At 46.3% G+C, this 22,317-nt stretch overlaps 1 protein-coding gene across 1 annotated transcript in view; it reads right to left on the reverse strand.

Annotated features, from left to right (window-relative positions):
- The window catches only part of LOC143345554 (uncharacterized), a 138,263-nt gene that overhangs the window by 32,441 nt on the left and 83,505 nt on the right, over window positions 1–22,317 (reverse strand). The window lies entirely within an intron of this gene.

Below are 22,317 nucleotides of genomic sequence, written 5' to 3' on the forward strand. Positions count from 1 at the left end.
TCAGCGGCTGTCGAGGAGCAGCCACGTCGGCTCCATTAGAATCTCGCGAAACAATGTGGTGAAAGGATCGATCGTCACCCCTTGGCCAAAAATACTATAAGCCAAATAAAATCACTCGTAAAACATCGTTACAAGCGTTCCGCTTCGACAGACTTCGTAAACACAAACGAAACGAGAACAACGCGACTCCATTTTGCAAGACGCAATAAAGAAAAACGCGACCTCGACGAAAGACAAAAGAACCGTGGAACATTATCCTCGACGCGTTCTCACATTTTTAAAAACGACAGAGTTCAGGTTCACTTTTTCGATGATTCATCCGACGATTTAACAAATATGTATTTCCGCAGTGCAACACGATGACTACGATCGCGGATATAAATTCTGTTTATGGATCACATGTATTGTTTCGAAGTTCTATTGAAGGAGGGAACAAATATTTAGCAGAAATGAAACTGCATTGATACAGGTGCAAGTTGTTATAAAAAATATAGAAAGGTGTTAAGTACCACTCTCTTTCGCGTGGTTCCAAGTGCTACTTCAAGTTTCTACGACTCTAAGTGCCTCGAGTGACTCTTCTTCCAATGAGGCTGTCGTATACTTAGCATCCTTTTACGATATAATAAAATGTGTGATTTTCCTCTTTCGAAAACACTAATGATTTCTTATTAATTTCATTTGTTTATGCTTTCCTTGCCTCGTCATCGAAGAGACGCTCTTCTTTTTTTCTTAAACTTCGCCCGTTTCTCAAGCAATCGACGAACGCGGCGAAAAAATTCCACATTCTTTGAAGCCACGAAGTCGTTAACTCATTCTGTCGCTTCAGCATCATTTCGGAAGCGCGTATCACCGAACGAAAAAGGTGGAAATCGGATGGCACGATGTCCAGAGAGTATACTGGTTGCGGCAGAACTTTCCATTTAAAGTCAAGCAATTTTCTTTTACTTGATCAGCTACACGAGGCATCGCGTTGTCGCGAAGCAATATGACCTTTATAAGACGGTCGATTCGCTCGAACCGCTGTGTGCAAACGATTCAATTGCTGAACGTATCGATCTCCTGTAATTGTTCCACCTGCTTTAAAGAGTTCATAATAGTCTACACCTTTCTGATACCACCAGATACGGGAGCAGCAAGCTTGTGCCCGTCTATGTTACGTTTTCAAGTGCCTGCGGTTGACCATAAACCCCTCTCGATTTTTTCCTTTTAGAATTCTTATGATACATCCGCATTTCGTACTCCGTAACGATTTTCCATAAGAAACTTTTCTTACTCGTTCACAGTGCAAGACAAATTCTATACGTTTACATTTTTATTTTCTTTGTGCCATTAATAAATCGAAAGAACTTCAAAATAAAAATTGGTTATCTCAAACGACGGTATTGTAAACGAGTACTCGAATGTGGTGCTAATTTAAGAATTTTATATTTTGATCGCATATTGTGGGTTTCGTTTCACGGCGAGTGGCAACGATTCGCGTGGATACGAGTCGGTCCGAAAATCGGATCGATGCGCCCTTCCGGTCCGCGTTCTTCCGTGGTCGTTGGCCAGCGGGCTTCAGCGGGAAACGAGATTTTAATATTTAAACCGCGCCACGATACAATAAGTGTAATAAGCATAGAGGCGACCGTTGGCCGGCGCACAAGAGACGGTTGAAATATTAATGCTGACATTTCGTTGCTTTGCGGTAGTTTAACCGCACCGTCCGCCCCGTTCGCCGCTGCTCTCAAGGCTGCGGTTTCCGGGGAACGATATTGCGCCCGGCCATTCCCGTCGCGATATATTCTAATCGCGCTGAATTCGCAGCGAGTACGCGTTTTCCCGACTTTTCCATTTTTTCTCTCCTCTCCCCTCTCTCTGCCGGTCACGCCACCACCTCTTCCTCTTCCACCGACTCGAGGCTCCTCTCGTTCTCTCCCTCTGATCGAAGAAGCACCATGAATACGAGATGCGGCATCTGGATACATCTAGTTTGCGCGGAGTCGGTCGTCTCATCAATTTATAAGAACCGCCTTGTGATACGTATGCACCACCCTTGATCGACCGATATGGAAACCACGTTTCCTTCACCGGAAACTTCGGTTATCCGGGGAGGGTTGAAAATCATGCCGCCACAACGGGCGTGAATAGCGATGAGAAAGCGGAACAGATTTCCAGTGTCTTTTCTTCGTTTTGGCGAGATATAATTGCTATACAATTAGCGTTCGACGAACCGTGTGTAAGTATAGGCTAACTATACAACCTTCGCTTATTTTCAATTTCCATAAGACGTGCGTTTACCCTTTGATTATCGATAAATTGTAAAGTCGAAGACTTTTGAAGCGATTTTATCAACCACTTAAACTCTACTTTTACTTATTCTTAGGGTGTACAGTTACCCACTCTAGTGTTTATGAGATTATGTGTAGGTATAGTGTTCCAGAGTTGACCTCTTCGGGGATGCTGACACATGCACTGAGCGACGACTGTTTTGGGCCCACCGGAATTTTATTACGGTTACCATAAAAGCGTTGTAAAAAGTGTACTGCCCTACGTTTATTACTCGCAATATTACAAGTCAGGACAAGTCATTTGGGGAAAATTGCTGAAGATATAGGCACTCGTAACAAATATTAGTTTATTGAATTTTCGTATATGCGGCGTTTCCTCTAACGCCGTCATCTAGATTATTATTTATTTTTCATTAACGCGTCGACTGCCAGACCAAACCCGCCAAATTAACAAATTGGAAACTAGCATACCCATAATTTGTCATAGAATTTATTTTTGGAGCCTCGTTAAAATTCAAGAGTCTTGACAATTAATTTTTGTAACTTCATAGTGAAAATTCATGTCATCCAAGCATGGGTGACGCGGCAGTGAACGTATTAAAGACAACCAAGAAAGTTGAAGTTGTGATATTTAAATTATTGCAAGAATTATTTTGGCGGCTACAATCCTCCAACAAACTGTCAGCATTAAATAGTGGTATCGGCTACAAACGGGGATAAACTCGAGGCAGCCTCGACGCAGGATCGCGAATGGATGAGATAACGGGGCGAACGAAACGTTTTCCCTGTCACGGGAGAAAAATCCGAAATCGTTGGAGAGAGGAGGTCCTGGAAACCTCGCGGGGAAGAGGAAAACAGACACAGCGAGTCGACAGGCGGAGAGAGACGGAGGCAGAAATGCAGCCGCTGGAAACAGCGTTCTTGCACGTGAGCCGAGACTTTTTCCAATTACAAACGGCGCCATTCGCGATCCGGCTGGCGGCGATTATTTTTAAAACAAGAATATTCCCGTCCGCCTCGAGACATAATGAGGAGGAGAAGGGGCGGGAGGCACGGTCGGAGGGCGCGATAATGGCGGCCGTTATGAAGAAATCAACCCACCCCTGTCTTGCCACCCCTCCTGGTCCACCGCGCCGCTTCTCTGCCCACTTGATCTTCCGTCTCCATGGCGACCGCCTTGTCCAACGGATCCCTGCTCCGAGGGGGTGGTTGCGAGCATTCTCTCTTATTATGAGACTCGCTCCACCCGCGAAAAGGTTACAACCACCACGCTTCCTCCGCTGCGGCCTCCAACGACTTCCGAAGCTATCGCTGCTGCGAAAGGTAACATGCGAGCCGAAGAATCGTTCGCCCCCATTAACTAGATACCGTGGGCGATGGACGAGTGGGGGTAGTTTTTAGTAGACGGGAAATTATATACAAATTAATTGTCCATAACCAACGAAATGTTACATACTTTTATAGCCGTCAGGAGTTCATTATAATGTGGAATTTTAAGAAAATTTTGAGTCAAGTCATATTTAAAGCGACCGCCAGAATTTTCAAAGAAACCGCGTACGTATCGGCAGCTTTTTCTCGAGCGGCGAACAGGCCCGCAACGAAGCTAGTAACGAGCAACCGCGGACGTTTCCTGCGTGGCCACGATAATTTCGAGGCATAAAGACTAACCAGATCGGTTCCTCCGGCCGTGAATTTCCAGGAATCCCTGGATGTTTCATCGAAACTCCTACTCGCGCCCGGCCTGGCAACGCTCCCGCCTCCGCCCCCCTCGAATTCCGCGAAGCGTAACGAGGATAATACGGGCGCAAAAACGGTCCCGAGACTGCGTTTCATCCAATTAGACGTTCTCGTTGGCGCGTATGCGCCGAGGAGGCGTCGAATCGATCGATCATCGGCCCCGGGGCCGATAATCGCTCTCGAAACGCTTAATCCCGCGGCGAAACTGATGGATTTCGAGATAATTGCTCGCGACGAACGTTCCCGTGATTCGACTGGAACGGGGGGGCCATGGTCCTTCCATCAAATCCCGCGCACACGTCCAAACACCCAGGATACACCGATGGGGGGAGGAGGAAGTCGTAGAAAAAACGGATAGACATCGATAGACACGCCAGCAGGGCGGGAGAGAAAAAAAACGATCGCGTCGGAGAGAAATTATTTGAAATTGATGAGGACGCGGAGGAAGGGTTGGGGTCGCGTGCCGCACATCCAGATGCATAAAAGAGCCTCGGGATCCCCCCCCCCCTTTATTGGTTTCCATTCTGTGACACGAGCGCGACCTTACAACCCCTTCCTCCCGAAGATCTTCGGAGTCCCCGCCTCGGTGGGCCCCGGCAACTCGAAAATGGCGTCGTAATTTACGGCGAGTTAATTCGACGCGATTTGTGGGGTGGCTCGACCAGCCGTCGGAAACGATAATATCGTAACGCCGTGCGTAGGTATTTATATCGAGCGATGCGTATCGATATCCTGGAAATTTATCGACCTAGTCTAAAACCACTTTGCTGATGAAGCTCGTAGCTGGAAGCTTGATATTACCATAAACCGCAAACTGTTATTCTTTGAGAAAAAGGGAGGATGAATAAGAATAACCGTAATAAATTGCACGTACCACTACGGAAAAGGAGTTTCGATGTAAGAACACTTTTACGCCCTATTAAGTGTGCCAAGCGTACACAGGAGAGTCCACGCAGATTTCTCTAATTTTCCTCGACGATAAAAAAGTAAATTACACGTTACGTCGACGTCAGAAAGCAGCGACATCCCATAGAAACGTGGAATAGAGCTGTCCAGCAAGGTTCGAGATCGTAAATCGCGGCTTGTCGCCTGCAACAGTAGGGCGATCGTCGAATCGATCGCCGCGGGTCGAAACGACCCGGCGTCGCCGTCCAGTTTCGCACGTACCTTATTACGGTATTTTCGTTCGAATTACCGTGAAACTGTGCAGACACGTACGACTGGCCGTAGCGCAAGGACGTTTCGCTGCACGTAGAGAAAAACGAGGGGCCATTAACGGCCTCGCAGGGACGCGTACGCGAACGTTTCGCCCGAGGAGGTGGTTTTCCAACCGACTCCGCGGCCTAACGGGGGTGGAAGCGTCGCCGAAGAAGGGGAAGCGAAACGGGGGAGGTGGGAGGGCGGGAGAAGCGTAAGTGCTTCACGCGGCGAGGTAATGGAGTCGACTTATTCGTCAGGGAAACGCCTCGGCCGGGAGCAATCGAGACGAAGCTACGTCTGCGTGAAGAGAGAAAGGAACGAGCCACCAAAAGATCCTCGTGGCGGATTCACGCGACTCGAGCGTGAACGTACAGACGCGGCCGAATTACGTCCGATTGTGATTAACGAGCTTTTGATTATGAGCGACGATCTTGTCTGGAACACTACTGATATCATTATAACGTCTTTATTACGCAAATTAGAAGAAAGCGTATATATCAAGGCACGGTAATTGAACGGGGAACAGACACGGCCGATGCTTTCGAACGCAACCTCGATATATTGCGCGTACTTTTGTCGTAGCAAATAACTTTACGGTACGTTATATCTATCGCGCGTCTTAGTCCGTCAATCTCTATTCCCTTGCCTGTTCGCTTTTTCAACTCTTCGTTTAAGTCGTTGAGCGCCGTTGTTTAATATTGTGACACAGAGTACTGAACAGTAGGCGAAGCATCATAGAATCTTCTCCTGATATATTATTAACGATGGAAATGTTGGAAACTATTTGGCATCTGCTTAGAGTTGCTCAAAGAAGCAGCCGACAGTTCTTCTGACGTACAAGGATTAATGGACTCGGAATAGCTGACCGAGAACTTTGAAAATTCTGTTCTATCGGAGAAAAACATTATGTGAAAACTTTTCTTATACTCTCCTCGAAACGCTCTTGACCTCCCTGTCGATTCTCCTAAAATTTGGGGGAAAAATTCTATATAAAATTCGATTTTCGAAGCTTTTTGTTTCTGACGATCCAATCGTCGTGATCGCAACATTTTTACTTTCCAAACGTTGGAAAATAAAGTCGAAAGTTGCGTTTTAGGACCTCTGAAGCGAATCTGAACATTTTATTTGGTATCTACGAAGAGAGTTCCCAAACTTGACCTATTTTTAGACGCTTCGTGGTGGCGTTCGCCCATAAACCAGATGGAACGATGGGAAGCGCGTCGCGAGTTTATCCAGTTCGTTCGATTAATTAATAGAGTTTCCTGCGTGTACCGGTACCGGACGGCCAGCGGGAATGAAATATTCATCGAATGCAAATGCGCCGGGCGCGTGTATAATCCGTTAAAAAATAATAACGACAGAAATTCGCCTTAATTGGCACAATAGCCGCGCCGACATGCCAGACCCCGGACTCCGTAGTCCTGACAATTAAGCACGACCATGCCGGAGATCCTGTGTGCGTTACAAGCGGCCATGGAGAAGTCCGGTGTTCGCGGCCCGACGCTGACGTTCATAATTACGCGGTAATTAGAGAGGTTTGTCGGCAATCAACATCTTGAATATCACCGCGTCGTCGCGCTCTATCGGCCGGTATCACCGTTCTACTTTGAACCGCTCGACCACGTCGAAACTGGTCCTTCGTCGCGAGACAGCTCGGTGTCCCCCAGCGCGTGGTTTATCGTCGGATTCTAATTTTACGACCGACATCCGAGCGACGAAATGGAAATTTAATCGATCCTATTATGCGTCGAGTGCCATCGAGTCATGAATTCGCGCGCGAACCGAATAATTCTCTTATCTTTTCCTTTTTAATTCTCGTTCTTTATCTTATCGCGAGCAAACCTCGATGCATGACGTTTCGTTGAAATATTTTTAGCCACTTTCGAATTATTACGGAAGAACTGGCTCTCGAGTCGTTCGATCTTGGACCCTGGGCCCGATTTAACTTTGATTACCTATCGAAATTTAGATCGTACGACAAATCCACCATCGATTAACGAGCTCCAAAATTTTTCGAGCGGCATGAGTAAGAAGTAAGTCGAATTCGACGTTGCAACGACGTCTCAAAGTAGATTGGCTTTCAGTAGCGTCGCAAGTTTCGCCCCGTTTCTCTGCTCGGGATATAATTTCTTCGCGCAAAAAGTTTCTAACGACGGAAAATCTAATATACAATATATCGCTTCGAGGCAGCCGGCCCGTCTGTACGAGCAGCTTTTCTTGTAATTAAGTTATAACTAAGGACGCGGGCGAGAGAAGAAAGAAAGGCGAGGATACGGTTCAAACGGGGTGGCAGGGGGGTTGGAGGGGATCTTCGCGAGAGTGGAAAACAATAAGAGTTCTCCGCTAATCCGGGCGATATATTATATCCAACGAGAGTGCTTCTGGCATTGCCGAGGAACTTGTATACAGGGTGTTTCCTTCGATCGAGAATACCTCTGTCTCTTTTATAGGCACGAATCTAACTTTTCTGACGAGGAATATTCGTGTGCAGTCTAAAGTCAATCTTTATAAGACTTTAAAGGTTTTTAAAATAGCCAGGGATCATGCATCTTTTAGCTACGATCATTTACCTACGAGGGGTGGATTTACCCTTCGAAGAATCACCCCTCTGGTGTTGCCCTGGATAACTGAAGATGCAAGGAAATTTCATCGATAAATTCTGTACAATTTATGTCAAAAAATAACGCTGTGTGCACAATGGTAGTAATTTAATTGCGAGTTAATAATTTATTTCATGTATGAGTTATGAAATGGAAATGTAGTGTCCCGAAAATAGATTTGCAACACCACGTGTCTCAAAGTGATTCAGACTGTGTTGATATGCGAATGGGGGTGAACGTTTTTACAGGGGTGTTCAGCGCGCTTCGACGACAAAGGGTACTGAGAATAGCGAGTGGAGAGAATATCTATGGGGGATTACAGCGAGTTTATCAGCAAAATCAACAGATCAATAACAAGAATTCATAATCAGTCGATTTACTAACTAACCTCGTATTTAGTCCTAGTAATTGCTCCATATTCAAAGTGTTCGTTAACTTTTCTAAGTCTACGTTTCAACGATTTCGTTGTAATCGGTGAAGTAGACGGGAATCGAGCATCGTTGGAGCAATGAGAGAACGATCGAGCTTGGATAATTATCGTGGCGTGCTAATATCAATGGTACTTCGACTTGGAGGAATGAAATTGGAGAAACGAAGCTACGTCTGAGGAGCCCGTACCAGGCTCGGACGAACAACTCAATTGTGCGAAATCGAGTTAGGTACTACCGTCGGGTGAAGATGTAATTACAGCCAGACCTCGATAAGTTACGGGAAATGAAAAATATTTCGTGTTATACAGATTTCATGTAGAAATGAACTTCCTTCATTTTCTGTTTTCTCAAATTTTTTAAACAATCTGTATTTTCGCTCATCCTATACCTCACGGAAACAAACAATAATTTAATCTGTAACTCTATTTCTTACGGAAGGTTCGATATTATTTCATGAAATTGTTCACATTTCAAAAGTACAGATTTAGAAGTACAGATGTTCTAGCGCACCCTGAAAAGAACTACGTGACCAGATGCTTTGCATTCGTTCCATTTCTCATGAAACGTTCGAACTTCACGAAATTTTACATGTTACGATCCAGTTATTCGATAACCGAATGGAACGAGAAATCGTGTCCAATACTGGCGTCCAGCCATATGAATTTTTACAGTTTCATTTCGTTGCAGATTTGTAATAAACTCTACGAGGATCTCAGTTCGTGAGTGTTACGAAGAGGACTTGGGTCCAGTTCCTATGCATACGTTTAATTTCTTATGAAAGGATAAAAATTTTTTTAAGAAACTGTCTGTATTACGATCGAAGCACCACGAAGAGTTTCATTTCTTACGAAACGCTCGATATTATTTTAAGAAATTTTCCACGTTTCGATCGAGCAGCACGATGGGCAACACGGAACGAGAGATCGTGTCCAATGCTGATGTCTGGTAGCAGCATGAATTTTTGCGGTTTCATTTCGCTACAAATTTGTAATAAATTCTACGAGGATCTGTTCGTGCGCGCCATGGAGAGGGCTACGTGTTCGCTTAACGAGGAATTCAAGTCATAACGCTTAATTAAGGTACTGTACGAAGTAAGGCCCGCATTCAGGGGAAGGGAAGAAGGGAGCGAAGGTATGAGAGGGCCATTGGGCCTGGATCGTGACCAACCCAGAAGCAGGAACGCGGTCAGATCGGCTGATAACGATCTGATAAGGTGCCCTCCCAAGATTACGAGCAGAGTTTCGTTCGGAGCTCCACGCGCACGGGGGAGCCAGTTTTTCTGCGGGCCAGTTTAATTAGATTTTCCGTGGGATTTATCGACAGTTGCCCTTTAACTCCCTTTTCTGTATCCTCTAAACTTGCTAAGGCACTGCTAAAATTTAATATGCTTGTTATTTTCAAAGCACCGGCTCGTTCCTTAGGTCTCGACCACCTCGGTGTACCAACTTTTTGATAGAATGCGAATGTGATTCATCGTGTCTCTATATTAAAGTTTTCATCGTTTACATCCACTTAAGATTATCGTGTTAAAAATCAACCACGAGCAAAGTTTATATTTTCTTGAATTTAATAATGTACAAGAAGGTGGTCACTATGTAGATTATTAATATCTGCCATATATGACGGTAGAAGAGTTTCAAAAGTCCTGTGATTAATAAATTGTTTGCAATACAGCGAACTTGCGGTCTCCCCATTTATTTGTGGGACACTGGAACGTCCGTTTTCGTAATCACCCCCGGTCGTGGAAGATCGATGGACGCAGCGAGAAATCCGCCGATAATGCAAAGCGTGACTGACATTCGACTTGCCGCGATATAATCCTATTAAACTATCATTATAAGCTGCGGACGGAAACACCGCAAGTGCTCGCCGATATTTCATGAAAATTTATGAATTAGTAGTCCAATTAGCATACGGAGATCGCGACCCTTCGGTGTTCCGGTACCCTACAAAGTTAATTAAGGAGTTTCTTGAGTCACCCCGGCTCGTGCATCCGTGCCCTCGAAAAAAAGATTCCGCAAACAGGAACAGCGGAGAAGCAGGGGGGGGGGGGCTGAGAATCCCGGAAAAGAAGGGTACAAGCAGATCACGAGAAGGAATGACAGAGTGGAATTCGAGTGCGTCTGGAGATAATCTGAAGCGTATGGGGTGCGCAGAGACTGAAGCTAGTACAAACGAAGAGGGTGGGGACTTTAAAATGGCGAGGGTCATCCCACCCCGACCTAAAAGCAACCCCAATCGTTGCATGCTGGTCTAATCACAGAAAGAGGGTTGGTTTTGCATTTCATACCCCGACAGCGAATCTATTGACCATCGTGGCAACACCGAAGCCATCTTTTCTGTTTCTCTCACCGTGGCACTGTTTGTAGGAAACGTGTGCAAACATAAACAGATGTGAAAATTTAAATTATGGAAGAAGTTCAAAAACATCCGACGTATAAAATTTTAATATAATATTTGAGTAATGAGAAAGTAATTTAGACTACGATGAGGGTACCGGGGAGAAAACGACACGAATGCACTAAAATTCAGAAAGGTTGCAACTAATTTAAGTAAACACATTGTCTCATGCGGGACAGACGGTGCTCGTACAAATTCTTGAAGCCCGTTTGACGTATGCTGGTATTATCATTCACCGAATTAGATGCTAATCGACGGATTCCAGTAGGGGATTCGTTAATTCGATCGAACCCTCATCGAAAACTCGTCCTTTTTCAGAAGATTCTTATTACGAACCTCACTGTGACTCTTTTCAGAAATAATTGCATCAATATCAATTTAAATCTACTTCCCACTTACGTACGTCAAAATTCATCCCTCATTGAAGATTCGATATATTGGATCATTATTATTGTGTTCCTCGTTAAAAAGAATTTTCTATATAACGAAGTAAGTTTGTTGTCCTCCTAATTATACACTGGTAGTGTTATCATACCATCACCCATCTTGGTTTAAAACATGTTTCCAAGCCAAAAAGATAAAGAAATTGCCGCTTACGGATCCGAAAAGTCGGCTTCGCGTCAGCGTGCATCTTCCTCTTGATCCCGAAGTGACAGATCCCGACAACCATTAGAAGGCCTTTGAAGCAGTCCCTTTAGCAATCCTAACGCGCCTCTGTGTCCTTCCTTCCTATCCCTCGATATCGAGCTTCCCTCGACGATGCTCTACTCGCGTCTCGTGGTCATCGGTCGGAAACGCGTCGAACACAACTTGCAAAAACTTGCTGGACGGTGCAAAACTTCCACGATATCGACATGCGTGTGACAAACCGCTGCTCCGAACGGTTTCGAACGTTATCGAGGCGTACACAAACCCGTGAGCGGTATCGACGATAAACCGTTCGACGCGCGACTTCTCTCGCGATGCTCGACGATTTCCAAAAACCGAGGGTGCCCCAAGTTGGCCTGCCGGGGGCAACTTGTCTACTGGTGAGCCAAGAGCTGTCCGTTCGCGTTGGTCAGCGCTGCCCCTCTTCTCAGCTGGCCTGTGGGGGTGCACCCCCGCAAACCCTCCGCAAGGCCAGGAGCAGCGGAGAGAAAGAGAGACCGGTGGCGAGAGACAGAGTCTCTACGTGCTTCTCCGACGCTCTCTTCTCTCTCCTCGTTCGACAGAGGGTACATACATTATCCGCCCCTGATCCTCGATCCCGACCGATCGACGTTTCGGTAGGTACCGCACTGAATTATAGAAACGTTTCTTCCCGTGCATCCCCCTTTCCACGCCGTCCACGCAGCCTTTTAATTTCGCGGCTCGTCGCGGGACTCTAACGTGCGTACAACGCGATCCGATGAAAGTTTTGATGGGAAAGTAAGAGACAATGCGTTGGGAAACCACTTGGTAATTAGAGGAGAAATCGGGTGTGTTGAAACAAGATTTGGATGCGAACGAGAACTTTGAAAAGCGTTATTATAGACGAAAACTTTGAAAAGCGTTTCTATAGTGCATAGAATGATTTATGTTTGTTGTGTTTTCATCCCCTTGGAACTTAATGTTATATTATATTTAGTAAAGGCACTTCTTGATCATTTCTACAATAAATTATGCAATAAAGGGGTAGTATTTAAAAAGAGATCTTCTCTATACTATCCAGCGAAAATTCATCTTTTTTCTGATCTGTAGAGTAACATCGAAGTGACCTACCCTCTCATTTATTGTTAGAGATTTAAAGAATATAGGATATAATTCATTAAAAATCCTTCGTAGGGCTATGATGAGGGTACGGAAAAATATGAAAGAAATATTTTATCCCGAAAGAATGACTATTATGATCGATGACAGTTTCTTTCAAAGGCCAGTTTCTTTAAGACACCGTAATTCTCTTTTTACTGTATTTTTACTTTCCGACTTGGGTCGCCCCGAGTTTCCTTGCCAATTTTATTACTCAAACACTTGTACAAGTACCTGAATCGAAATGTCAATTCTAACGAATGAAACAACACTCACCTACTAATTGAATTTTAGAAACACCGAGCTGAAGAAAATTTAGTAAAAAATCAGCAAGGTCACGAATAAGAATAAACAGCGATCCTAGACAAGAATACAATGAATCGTAGACAATAGAAGTTGTTCTCGGAGGTCGTTCGTCGACTGTTCTCAGCCCTTTCGTTCGACGTGAAGCGAAGGGCGCCTGGAAGAAGAGAAAAAAGGCACAACCGTGGCGCAGTTCGTCGGAATTTCGGAATGCCTCGTCGGCTGGAGGAGTCATTAAGTCGTAAAACTAGAGAGTAACCTCTGAAAAGGAAGGTAAAAAAAGCATATTTGCGTCCCTGGTAGGACCGACGTCGGGCAACGCTGTAAATTTTTTCTTCCTTCCGTAAGGGGGGACACAGCTTGTACACGTCGCACCGAAAATTCCAAATGGGCTTTCCGTGTTTTGCAAAAATCTACATTTTCCAGCGGCTCGGGACTGTAAATCTTCGTGAAAGCCGGAAAAGGCACCGGGGTGCGAACAGAAGAGAACTGAATGGCGCGTTTCATAGTAAAGACAACATTGTGCTGCTAAAAAAAAGGGAATATCATTGCCATTATCTCGCATTGGCGTGGAACAAAATTATCAGATTGAAGCATGATTTAAAGCTGAAAATGTTCAAATATTTGTGATACTTTCTCTATAGATTGGCTACATAAATAATTCAACCCCTTTTAGTTCTGTTACGAAGCTGCAATATATGCATATATATCGTATGATGTTATCAGAACAAGTAATGAACTTGAAATGTTAAATTTAGTACTTTATCTGGTAACGCAACCACACGGAAATTCATCTATTACATTCACGCGGTAAATTGCCCCCTCGAAGAATCGTGATCACATTCTGTAAAACGCTTTGCGTAAACCGATTGGACATTATTGACCGCGTATTATTCCGCCATCGAGCACGAGAACTCGTGGATCGCAGAACACGCTCCTCGATCCGTAACGTCTGCGTTTAATCTATGCTCACCCCAGCCGCCTGCTGGTGATCATTATTGTAAATGTTGATTGGGCAATTGCGTTGAAATTGGCCTTCCCACGGTCCTCGATATATAAATACGCGCGTTGCTTGGAAAAAGCGGCGAGTAACGTCGGCGCTTAATTATTTTTACGCCCGGATCGATCTGCGAATTATCTAATTCGGTTAATTAGACCATTGGCTTAATGGTCGCTGCTAACTGCCTAACAAAAGCGGCCTCGAAGTCGTTAGTGTACGTTCCGGAGGCAAGTTTTTTCCAAGACGAGTTTTTTTTTTAGCAGAAATCCTCGAGTGGGACAATATTCGGTTTTTTTTTTTTATTTCACGTAAGAATTGTACGTTTTAAAAATTCTATGCTACGAAGTTGTGCTGAACTAATTATTTTATATTTTGAAAAATTAGAAAATAACTCGAAAGAGGAACAATTCTTGTTTCGAAATTTATATACATTTAAGTCTAGTCAGTTATTGTTCACCCCCAGCTAACTTCAAATGGAAGAAGTGATTTTCCAAGACTATTTTAACAAGCTATTTAAAATTTGAATACATTGATAGATTCTGCTCAAATGGAACTCTAGTCGACGTCAGAAAGGTATCGAAAAACCGGCGATAGAAGTGCCACGAACCACAGAAGCCGTCCAATTGCGGAAACCACCCGCATCTTCTCGTGCTGGTGTTCGAACCCCGATTCAATGACGCACAATATCGTTTCAAGCGAGTCGTTTTTCTCTGTCCTCATCGACGAGAGAATCGAGTAAATTTTCAGAGCGGTTCTCGGAAGAAGATGCGAGTTTCTGCGTGAAAGGCCATTCTGGAGCCCCACCCGCGCTTTTAGAGCGGGGGGAGGGCGAAATCAACGGCAAGGGTCCGTCGAGCGCCCCTATTTTGCAACCACCCCCACCCTCGTTCGTCGACAGTGCATTTGACCAGAGCATTGTCCGTCGGAACGGTCCATTGTCGGATTGAATCATTCGACCGGGGTTGGAAATATTCAGGGATGGCCGATGGTCAGTGGCCATTATTGTTGCCTCCGTTCAGCGCGTGGAAACTGTGCCTTCTTCGACTACCGTTCGTCCCGGGGAGGGGAAACTGGACACACTCGAAAATCTGGAGCGTGGACACTTGGTCCTTTTCATTCGACCGATCCGCCCTGGACGGCTCGTGCCCTGCTACCCTCGACCTTGTGAATTATTGGCTTTAATTGTGCTCACGGTAATGGCCAGGCTGGGACAAATTTCCGGGCGGGAAGCTGGCAGATTGTTCGAGCGAGTGGACGGTCGCGTGACCTATGGCGAGTTCTCGCGACAGAAACACTGGACGCGTGAATTCTGTCAAACGAACCACTTCGTGATCCTTCGATGCTCCGTTTAGGATACTTTGGACTCGTTCGTCGGGACTTTAACGGGCTATTGGAGCCGAACAACTTATCACAGGGGTGGATCGAGGTCGGAAGTAACAATTTCTAACTTCAACAGAAATAATTTCGTACGAATTACCTATACAAAATAAGTAGTAAAGCTTTGTAGTAAAAAATACTAACAAAGTTATCCTGTGTCTTAGTGATAGAATTTTACTTTAAAAAAATGAAAATCATCCCTGATGGATAAAATTGGTTTAGAGTCCAGTATCGAGATCCTTCTTTCTGCGTCGGTAGTTAATTCTGGTCAGAGAGAGGCATCGCAGGTACGAACACATTTTCTACCAGAATTCTTGCATTGTCCCGTCGCCGAGTGGGGTCAAGCGAGTTTAGGGTGCAGTAGACTATGTTATTGTGTAACGGCATTGCTTGTATGTCGCCCGTGTCCTGCCTGCTGGAGGTCAGTGGGGTCAGAGGGCAGATTTTCGGCGATTCGTACGGGGCGGTTTATACCCTTATTATGACATAAGGATGTGAAGGGTCACGTTCGTGTTTTCCATGAAATGGGAGAAACAGGATAAACGACGAAATAAATAAAGGGCGCCAGAACGCAGCTGTTGTGTAGTTATTAAACGAAAGATAATGATTTTTATATTCATACTTTTACCCTATTCTGCAATTTCTAACGAAGTAAAAATACAGTTCGAGGCTACCAAATTTAAGCAACGTTCTTTGAAAAAGGCGTTTCAGTTTGACTGCGGTTAACCGATGCACTGATAAGTTTTATAAGACATTACGAGTACGTCGTTCGACCCCCTAAAGAACGTCGGAACTCTTTTCTCAAAGGACGCCTGCACCTGGATGGCACGGTATCAATTATCAGAACCCGGCGCCGTAAAGGCCTCAAGCATCTTACGAGGTAGAAATAATTAAGAAATAATAATAATATCGCGTCCATCTGAAAGGGAACTGTTGATGAACGGACTTAACTGATCCGACCGTCCCTCGGCCGGCTGTCGATGCCACTGGGCTAAATGGTCGAAAGATAACGGGCGACGGAGTTGCAGAATCCATCATCGTTCGGCGTACTCGAGCACAAAAGCGCCTTAATGAGTCCATAACCGTAACACTATCCCCATGGAAGGTCGACGGCGATTTCGATCTTCCATTGGAAAGCGGCGCAGCCGGTAGATCGGCGCATCGAGGCTTCCTTGGACATGCTAATGCGAGGGGACGTCCGTGGGCCCTCTAAGACTCTCATTACTGTCAGGCCCACGTTCCCGATACGTGCCTGCGTCTACGCGTCATTCCGGAAATTTTTCCGTCGGTCCCATTCATCCCGCAAAAAGTGCATTTACATGTCTATGCGTTTGGCGAGCGTGGTGGGAGGCGTCGGAGTCGACCAGGTAGGCCCGTCGATATCCTAGAATTTTTAATATTCGTTGGAGCGGCGCTTTGAACCCCGAAAACGTTACCGCGCCCTTTGTGCAGCCTAGAACCGTACAAATCGGAAAAGAATACCGCGGGAATCGTTAATTATCGTCGCGCAACAGTTTCATCGCCTGTCCGGGAATATCATTAATTTGCCCGGATTGCGGGGAAAAAAATACCATGCAATTTCTGTGAATTATTTCCACGATCAGGGTGACTGAATTCGCAAATTATTCTAAACGTTCGTCATATTTTTCACCACGTTTATCGCCATTATGGGACTGTATTGTAATAATACTCGAAGACTTCCGAAAAGCGCTAACATTTCCGGAGTAGGGAAAACTGGGTTACCACAATTAGCGGCAAAGCGAGCTTCGAAGAAACCCGATAGGCTGGCCATAACCGCATTCCATATGCCCGGGGTCCGAGGGTTACCGGCCACCGCCAGGTCCGCGACCCAGGAAGTAGGTAGTAATTTCGGGCGCAGGGCCCGTCGAAATTAGCAGGCAAAGAGCCGAGAGATGATTTTCCAAAATAACACGTCCCGATACAATGGGCAGGCAATTTCCCGAGCACCAGCTGCTGCCACCTATCTGATTTATCATCTCGCCTCTTCGAAGACCTCCCCCACTTTCGAATCCTCGACGTCTCGGCTGGAAGCGTTTTTCGTCGATCGATAGATCCATTCCCTGCGGAAGCTCGTTTAACTATACGCGGTATCATCCAGCCAGAGATCGTTCAAAGAATTTCCATAGACCTTCGAGACTGTACAGGCACGCCGCACGATCTACGGATCTGTATTTGGATCGGCTATCAATTATCCGCGCGAATCGCGTTCTTCGTTGTTTCGCCGGGGACAATAAGAGCAAGTCCGATCCGTGGAACGCGGGATTGTTTGGCCGTTAGCTCGCTGGAATGCGACTGGGAGAGCAGATGGGGGTCGAAAGGGGGTTGTTCAATCGGTTATTGATTGGAAATGTAAGCTGGAACGTGCAGACCGAGGGGGTGGCTCGTAGAAAGGGAGGGGGAGAGTACAGGAACGAGCCGACAGATGGCCGTTGGTCAGCGGGACCGCGTGGTCCGGAGTTTGCCAATTGGGGAAACAACTTGGTGCTCTCGAGGTTATTAGATTTTCAAAATGAGAGTGCAAACCTTCCCTTCGACACCTGTCGCTCCTCCGCGCGATTCGATGTCCCGGCAGTGTCACCTGGGACAAACCAGCTCTGGACGTATTTTTCTTCGTCGCTAATAACTTTGATAGTAACCGTCGAGAGTGAAACTTTTAAGCGGACATCGCCCCGGAATAGTCAAACTAAGAAGCCTGGACCCTGGAGAAGCGTATCGCGCTGGCATCTCGGAATTTCCGATCCGAAATCGACCATCTGCTGATTCGGAGTTAGAGACGACCCTCGGTACTCGCGAAGGTAGCGATTCCCGCTAATCGGTATCGGGTCTCGTCGATGATGCGAGAGGTAGGTGGTGCAAAGGTCGTTCGGCTAGGTGCTTAACGCGGTTGTAGGCGGAATATCGACGCTGCCGATCGTTCTCCCGCGCGTTTTCCCGTTTGTCCCGCGCGAATACTCGAGAACGAGCGAGGTACTTTTCCCCCCACCAGACCAGCGACCTCATCCACGGGCCTGGAACCTCACCAGCATCACCGCCGCCGCCTCCGTAGCTGCTACGATAGTCAGCGGAGCTCCCTCGCATCCCCCGGGCAATCTTTTCAATTTAAAGTCAAGTATTATGGCTTAAATTGCATTATGGTTTCCTTCCCCACGAAGAAGGTAGGACCGGAGAGGAGCAACGAAGGGCGGCTCCTTGTAAGCAAGACTCAATCACGCCGCTTAACCTCCGACCCTAGAACCCAGACCCGGGCACACAGGCGCACCATCACCGACAACGCGCTCCGTTCATTTCATCTGGACGCTGCCAGCGGACCACGAGGTCCAGGAACCTCGCACACGCGCGCATCCTGGGCCACGGTGCATCACAGGATCGCGAAACTTGTCACGGAGGGTAGTGTCATCGTCGAGGGTGGCTCGCGGTGTCGCGAAGAAGCCCAAGGGTGACTTTACTTATCGTGAAAATAACAGTTGCAAATAAATGATTATCTTAATCCTACGTTGGCAAAGTTTGTTTGTTTGGAGACATCAAATCTATTTTCTGCACGATATCGACAGTGATATTTTCCAAGTAGTTCAGCAACGCGATCGCGCAAATAGACGGTCGAAAGAAATGTCCGATGCCATCAGGCGTAAGACGGCCATCCCTAACGATGCTTTTAATTAGAAACGAGAAAAGAAACGGCCACGCGGGACCAGAGGGACGTCGATTTTTCGCAGGCGGCGCGTTATTACAGTCGACTGGAAGCCGTCCGCGAAACGCAATAAATAAACGGCCGACCGAAGAGCGTAATAATACCGTCACGCATGCGATATCTCGATCTCGCGGCGAAAAATGGAATCGGGACGTGCGGATCGCCGCGGCGCACGTACATACGTAATATCCACGAGGCGCGAGCACGGAGTTTCTCTCCAGCAGCCCGGCGAACACACGCGTGCACGTTTCACACGAATGAATGAAACGAACCCAGCCCAACCCGGACCTTGAACTTGGTTCGCGGGGAAAAAAGTCACGACGCCCCACGTACCACCTTCCCGCGGCTGTAATAACGCGTTCCGTGCTGTCCATAAGGCATGTAACAGATACTCGCCGGCGAGGTGGTGGTGCACGCCGTCTTCTTGCTTTTCCCTTTTCCCGTATTACGTTATCGGTTACTTGCGAACCCGGTTTCGCCGTATGCGCGTCGCCGCCGCGCGCCTCTATACGTCCCTGCAGTCCAGACCCGATAACTATCGATAATTTTCATAGATCATCGACAACGGAACCCCCCCATGGAGGAACAATACGGTTAATTATGCGGTAACGAGCGGGGAAAATGCAATCTCGACTGGGACGTTGCTGATTCGAAAAAAAGGATACGATGACCCGACTTAGTGTTCCGGTCGAAACGTTTTACTCGCGTTTACCTCGATGTATGTGCTCGACTGATTGATAAATTTACCATCGAACTATCGAACTCCCATTAAGGGTGTACTCTTTTTAAAACAAATTATTTTGAGCAACCCCTTCCTCTCCTATAATAAATATTTAAACTAAAGCCATTTGGCATCTGGCATTGAACTGACTAGGAACAATGACACTCTGCGTCCATGAGAAATTGGCTAACGAAAGGAAACGTCGATACAACGTCCCCTGCGTGCCCCAAAGGATCGACGTGGACAAAATTATTCCTCGTTACAGTTCTAATCCAACGGATATTTCCCGGGTCATCCTAAGTTTCGAAATGCGCGATACACGGTGAGATACCCTAATAATCCACGGGGGAAAGTCGAGGTTCGCGCGGAGGACCGTGATCGCCGGACGTGGAAGCATCCTTATCGTCCGCGTTCTTAACGGGCAATCCTTAAGTAATATATTTCCTGGGGGTAATTGCAGGCAGCGATTTCGTGCGGCTCGTTCGAGATCCGCCAGATACGTCGGACTGTACCGCGAACCGTGTATTGCACGTGCAAAGCGGACGAGAGTGCCAGGCCGAGAGGTACGTACGGTAGGTTACACGCGTAGGTAGGTACTTACGTGCCTATCCGACGTAGGTAGACACTTGCCTTTTGAGAAGAGAGAGAGAGAGAGTACGACAGGGCACGAGAGAGGAAGGGCATCGAGGTACCCAGGTACGAGGGGAAAAAGGGCAGAACGAGAGAGAGCGAGAGAGGAAAGGAACGAGAGAGTGGGCACTGATAGAGCGTAACTGACTTCTTGGCCGGTGCATATTACCGGGCTGTTAGAGGGCGGAGCTGGCTGATGAGTTAGCAACGTATTGACTTTATAATAATCACGTTAGCCGGTCCACCGTGATCCCTTGGTATTACGCGGTGGTTCGCGCGGATTCACGTACCGGGTGATACGCGCTGTTCGTGATCCGCGATCGACGTTCGCGGTAAAAATTTGACGACGACTCGTCGATGAAATCATCCGAGCCGTAATGGGTCCCAGGCCGTTCAGCCGATGCCGTTTAAGGCGTACGCCGACGGAAGTTTTTTTCGGTGCGTCATAAATCTCGAACGGAGTCTTCGACGTTAGCGAAGCTGCCGAGAAATCGCGACTCTATAAATCAACGCGGAAAGAAATCGAATCCGGGAATACTCTGGGACGTCGATGGGGCCCGCGATGTCAACGCCGTCTGGCCCCGACTGAGTTATCGCGCAAACCGCGAGTTACTCGATTCCAGCGAAAGCGAACGAATTTCAGGAATTCGATAATAAGTGCTCGCAGGACTTTGACAACTTTTTTTGAACCGTTAGGCAACGTGCTGGAACACGACTATAACAATTAATCGAAATACTAAATACTTAGTGACTTTGATAGCCTAAAATATAGGAAGCAGCGAAATAAAATATTCCGAGAAAATACGTTCCCTGTACTAAGCTATGTTAGAACCTTTTTGTAAAAGTTTGCTCGCCTTTGGTATCAAGCATGGTTGTCGCTAGCTATCGTAAGAGAAGTAGATCAAATCAACAGTATTTCTTGAGTTACGCCTCGATAGATCAGTATACAACAGTTTCAAGTCTCATGCCCGTCGGCATAACTCAATTTCAACGTGTCTATTATTTCAGTACACAACACGAAGCATCGTGTGTTGCTGTCCAGCAAGTTCGATCCCAACATGTTACAGTTATTATACATGTAGATTTACTCACTCGTAATGTGTATTTAAGCCCTGATTATCAATAGTATCATTAATAATAATTTGTAGATGCAAGTATGTCACTGGACATTCTCTTTTTAATTCGGTCCCCTCGTAGAACCTTAAATCTCCATATAATACCTACATCGACTCTATCCATGACTCTTGGAACGTGCAGCCTAGAACGCGGTTAAAAGCTTCTACGCTCCTCTGCTCCTTAATTAGTAGTTCGGTTCATCCTCCACAGCTTCTTTTTGGACGCTGTCAGGAGAGGAAGCACATGAGAATAATGCACAGGTTGGTTACATATTCGCACGCATCCGCTTGAACGACAGGAAGCCTAAATAGAGCAACAAAGTTGCGAACGCGCGATTTATTTGTTCCACCGGCTCGGGCGTTTTCCTTTTTTTGGGCTAATGAAGTCGGTGGGCTTTCAGACGGACGGTCGGTCCGCCATTTTTCCGGGCTTTCGCGCGTTAATTGCACGTCTCGCACGGTCCTCTTTGGGCATCGACGGCTGAATAAAAACGCGCAACCTTGCTCAAATAAAGTCATTGCTGTTGGAATAACGGCGGCATTAATCGAGGCAAGAAAATAATTAATCCTCCACCGTGACTTTTTATCGACTCGTTATTAATACCCTTTTCGCGACGGCGATCTTAATAGCATGGTTGGATCACTCTTACATGCTAATCTGCATCTCCGGATTACTTTCTGACGTCGTAACGAAGTGTCCAGACGATTTTCCCCCGACAGCGACGCGATCATCGATCATTCGCGTGTAAAATGGACGAGACAAATTGGTCGAACAGCAGAGGTTCCCAAAATTTTTGTCTGGATACAAATTTTGAATAGATACTACTACAAATACTAACGAAATAATTGTGAGACGTTTGGATCGAATCACAACATTAAGAGACGACAGACATAACGGTAGTCAAAAGATTCTATGTCGACGCGAGACCGCAGGACCGCAGGAAACGAAACACGATGTGATAGGATCGCAGGTTAAAGTTATCTTCGTATGCATTACAAAATTTTTTCCAGCTTCCCTGTAACGCGTATCCACGTATCAATTGAAAATAAATTTGGT

This window comes from Colletes latitarsis, chromosome 9, assembly GCF_051014445.1.
Source record: "Colletes latitarsis isolate SP2378_abdomen chromosome 9, iyColLati1, whole genome shotgun sequence".
Classification (NCBI taxonomy): Eukaryota; Metazoa; Arthropoda; class Insecta; order Hymenoptera; family Colletidae; genus Colletes; species Colletes latitarsis.